Raw genomic sequence first — 5,519 nt, 5'->3', positions numbered from 1 at the left:
TCTATATTCATATCAAATATATTATATATAAATAGAATATCGAATATATACTCAAATTTCTTATATATTTTATATATTAGTATATTAGATATGTATATATACTTATCTCTTATGATGTATATATACTTATGCTTTCTTTATTTGTATTTGCCAGAGGTTTTTTCCTTAATTAAATTCAATTCAATTAGATGTAAATGAACCATAACTGTGTAATCCTATACCTAATAGATTGATTCCTAAATAACATATCCAAATTATAAGAAAGCCCAGAGAGGCCGCTATTGAAGAATTTACACTTTCGAATTTCGTATTTTTTCGAGTATGTAAATAAATCGCAAATATGGTCCAAGTAATAAAGGCCCAAGTTTCCTTGGGATCCCAATTCCAATATGATCCCCATGCCTCATTAGCCCATACTGCTCCTGACAGAATACCTATCGTTAAAAAGAGAAAACCCAGACTAATAATACGATAACTCCAACGATCGAGTTGTTGAATAAACTGAGACCTGTAATAATTTCTAGAAGAAGAAAAAAAAGTTTTTTGTAAAACATTGTTCCTTTCATTCCTATTCATGTATTGGATCTCAACAAAAGAAAAGGATTCATTTAAAAAATACAAATTATTGCTTTTACCCAAAATTTGTATGACTTCTCCAAATGTAATAACTAAGATTCCTACAGATAATAACGATCCACATAAAAGAGCTGCATAGCCAAATATCATCATACTTACGTGCATCATTAACCAATGAGATTGTAAAGCGGGTACTAATATTGCAGATTGATGGATTTCGGTTAAAACACCCGAAGTAGCAAAGCCTTGGGTAAAAATAACACTCGGTGCGATTATTGCACTTAAATCGTTTTTATGCTTTTTAAAACAAAAAACTATATGAAAAATAGAAAAACCCCAGGAAAGAAAGATTAATGATTCATATAAATCACTAAATGGTAAATGGCCCGACAAAATCCAACGAGTAATTAACAATCCCGTTATACAGAAAAAGCTTATTATCATACAATTTTTGATAGAATTCATACAATTCTTCTTTGTACTACAATGCTTTTGTGAATTTCGCTTCATTTCTCATATCATATTTGTCATTTAGTTTAGTTTTAATTTCGATTTTTCATTTTTTAATTAAAAAGGGAGTCTTTATGTCACGCTACAGAGGGCCTCGTTTCAAAAAAATACGCCGTCTGGGGACTTTACCTGGACTAACTAGTAAAAAGCCTACAGTCGGAAGCGAATTTAGAAACCAATCACGCTCCGGTAAAAAATCTCAATATCGTATTCGTTTAGAAGAAAAACAAAAATTGCGTTTTCATTATGGTCTTACAGAACGCCAATTGCTTAAATACATTCGTATCGCCGGAAAAGCCAAGGGGTCAACCGGTCAGGTTTTACTACAATTACTTGAAATGCGTTTGGATAACATACTTTTTAGATTGGGTATGGCTTCGACTATTCCTCAAGCCCGCCAATTAGTTAACCATAAACATGTTTTAGTTAATGGTCGTATAGTAGATATACCAAGTTATCGCTGCAAACCTCAAGATATTATTACAGCGAAAGATGAACAAAAATCGAAAGCTCTGATTCAAAATTCTCTGGATTCAGCCCCACGTGAGGAATTGCCAAACCATTTAACCCTTCATCCATTCCAATATAAAGGATTAGTAAATCAAATAATAGATAGTCAATGGGTTGGTTTGAAAATCAACGAATTGCTGGTTGTAGAATATTATTCTCGTCAGACTTAATACTAACTAAAAAAACAAGAGTTTTGATACGAGAATTTTAGCTCATTCAGGTATCATCTACATGGATATAGGACGATTGACCCTTCTCCTCATCTGATTCAACAGCGGTGTCAAATTCCTTAGATTTATAGTTATACACCTCATCACGGTCAAGAGTCTACACCTACAACAATTAGGCCTCTCATAGCCGGCCTATGTTCAGCTACATTTCATTGGGCTTGGTCTAACCCGGAACCTCTACTTTCATTAAGTTTGATTCCACTATCAGCCCCACTACCATGTCTAGTGCCAACTCCACTGCCATCTCCACTTTTATTATCTCCATTCAAAATATGCATCTTTCTCCTAGTCCCAGTGTATCTCCTTGATAACCTCCTTTTTTTAGTGTTGAATGGTGATTTAGGTTTCTTTTTCTCCATCCTGCTTTCAGGTATTAGAGATTTCTCACTATTGTCACTCTCATACCTAGGAAGTGGAGGCTTATAAGCATCATCCTCGGCACTCTCATAAGAATTATATGAAGATGATGATTGAGTCTCCTCCAAAGGAACATCATGAAAAGAAGCTACCTCCTGTAAAGAATCATCTTCAAAAAGGTTTTCCACCACCGCATTATTTCCTAGAATACAAGGCTGATCCACCAGATGCTCAAAATATAAAAAGAATTCTTTCAGGTTGTGTCTAAGCGTAAAGTCACACATTTTATTTATTTCCTTGTCACCAGTGAGCACATGCAACCCATTTCAAACACCAGCACAGTTGGATCATGCCAGAACATAGCTTTATACTCCAAATATCCTAACCCCTATGAACAGCTCCTCCAAATCCTTCTTATTGACGAAATTCACATTCATTGGAGAAAATTTCTCTACTTTTCCATCTTTATAGCATAACTCACCATTCATAGTTCTTTCGAACCTTCCACCATGATTGAACATAAGAACAACAAAAATGGACATTTGCATAAATAACACAATATTTCATTTAAATTGTTTAACAAACTCTCAACAGAGGATACCAATAGACATAAAACACCACTTAGTAAAATAAATAGAATATACTAATTAAGATTACATCTTGCATTCTAGCTTGTACAGATAATAATACGTGAAACCTAGCTCACCACAGAATTCTATGAAGACATTATAATTGTATAGTTAACTTAGTTTCGAACAAAAACCACTCATCAAAACAATCCAAAGCATTCTCTAGTTCATCAAACGAGTTCATCATAACAGAACAAAAAGCAAAATAGGAAGAGTATGAATGTGGAAAACTAACAACTAACCTTGTTGGTCCTTTTCAACTTCTGTCAACGTATCGTCTCCAGAAATACCACATGCAATAATGTCACCGGAATTTGAAAGGAAACGAAGGAGAAAAATAAAGTTTTAGGACTTTTTTGTGAATGTGTGAGTAAACGAAGGATATTAATAAAGAACTAAAGAGTTCAATGTCTCTTATACTTTTCTCACCCTATGACGACATTTGGTATTTGTGTAGGGACCGATTAGTCTCTATATCAATTCTCCTTTATGATGTGGCACTAGCATCTGCTATATCACGCACAAACTGACACATCATATGGGCAACCTTCTGCTAACCAATTATAGGGGATGGCTTGTCCAGTTCCTCTTCAAGATGAGGCTCATTTAGTGGTTCAGGGATGATTAGGGGGTGACATGTCCTATAGGTAAATGGTTAGGGGTCAAAAAGGATATTTACTCAAACTAAAATGTTAAATCAGGATAAAACTCACGATTTATAGAACTCAGACGCATGAACTAATCGTCCGTTTGTTCTCCCACAGTTTTATAAGTTTAAAAAATTTTACCTAATACACGGCCAAATACAACCATTCAGGGGAAGAAGATGCAGCCTAAAACAATTCTAAAACCTAAGATTTTTGAAGAGATGGTAAAAGGACAAAAGTAGTTGCATAAAAACTGAAAAAAGATGATAGCTTTGCATAGAGTATGGAGTGGACATGTCATGAGATGAGATTGTGAGAGAAGTGGGGAAGGCTCGTATCAGCGCCAGTGCTCATGCTAAAAGCCTGTTCTCATCCACATAAATCATATCTTCATATTATTTTTTAAAAAATTCACTTCAATCTAAAAGCTTTTTATCTTGGTTGATTTTATTCTATACCTTCATAATTAATTGTATAATAAGTCTAATTAAATACCTATTAAATACATGAAATAAATTTTTATAAATTAAATATAAAGCATCATATTTGAATAAAAATCTAAATAATTAATTTATCATATTATTTATATTCTGATGGAATTTTAAATATTATTAGAGTATATTTAATCCTTTTTCGACCCCTAATTATTTATCCGATAGACATTGCAATCCCTAACAATTATAAAAATACAAATCGGTTCCCACCCACCTTCGTATTTATTTAATCCAGCCTCTGCAACTAGTTGGCAGCTGGTCACATGCTGACGTGTCAGGTAACATGTCCATGTGACTTTGTCTTCTTCCTAATATGGACAATCGCCCCCTGTTCTCTTCAACCGTTCAGCGTGATTCCTCTTCTGCTTCTCCTGCTCCCTCTTCATCGTCACCTCCTCCCTCTTCCTCTGAAACTCTTTCTCCCTCCTCCTCTCCTCCCTCATCGTCACCGCCTCTATTCCAAATGGAATTGGTATCTTAAGTTTTTTTATGGGAGAGGCCATAAAATATATTGGGGGTGGACGAATTTCTTCATATATATATATATTATTATCTTTTTTATTCATTCTTTTAGTAATTTGCTCTCTTTTTTTATTTGTTTACTAATCTGACTAATATGGAACTTGGTAAGACAAGGGGGTTAAATAACTGAAAAATAAGATTAGTAAAGAATATTCTTTAAATGCTAAATTTACGTATTGAATTCTTTTTCTTGTCCCCATAATTCAAAAAGTTTTTTTTATTATTGCCGAAGAAATGAAATAAAGGATAGGGTAGAGGTATGACAGTTATTATATGAGGTCTACCCAATGCTAGATGCAAAGGCGCATAATAGATCGATATGAACATGATGAGCTGTCCCGTCCAAAACCCTAACCCTAACGCCCCTAATCTGCCTCACTTCCTCTCCAGAATCATCATAAAAAATCATCACCACCTCACTCACACTCTTCATCATCCTCGTCACAATCATCATCTTTATCAATAATATCATCATCAGAACTCGAAAAGGAAGGTGGTGGGATCGTGGTGGTGGTGGAGGGAGTTGACGTGGTCGGCGACGGGTTTGAACTTCTTTTTGCGAGTCTTGAGCTTAGTGATGGTGTCAGAGCAGAGTATTTTAGAGTACTTTGATATGAGAGTTTCTTCCTTCTGATCCAACCAATTTTTGTGCTTCATTTTGGATTGGAGACAAAGATTTTTATGATGGCGAGGATTTAGGTGGAGGGAGAGAGAGTTTTAGAGAGAGAGGAAGGAGGTGGCGACAGAGAGGGAGTGGAAGAAGCGGTGGAAGTATCACGTTGGACGATTGAGAAATTGAGGGACTCAAGGACAATTTGTCTGTATTACAAAGGAGACAAAGACACGTAAACACGTTACCTGACATATCAGCATGTGATCTGCTGTCAACTGGTTGCAGGGACTGAATTGAACAAATACGAAAATAGATAAAAATCGATTTATATTTTTGTAATTCACTTGTAAATATATAATGAGAAAAAAAAATAAACGAAATGTAGAATTTTATTTTTTTATATAATTAACAACATATTCTAACATCATGAT

Source organism: Arachis duranensis, chromosome 5 (genome assembly GCF_000817695.3).
Source record: "Arachis duranensis cultivar V14167 chromosome 5, aradu.V14167.gnm2.J7QH, whole genome shotgun sequence".
Taxonomy (NCBI): domain Eukaryota; kingdom Viridiplantae; phylum Streptophyta; class Magnoliopsida; order Fabales; family Fabaceae; genus Arachis; species Arachis duranensis.
This window is presented reverse-complemented; position numbering follows the sequence as displayed.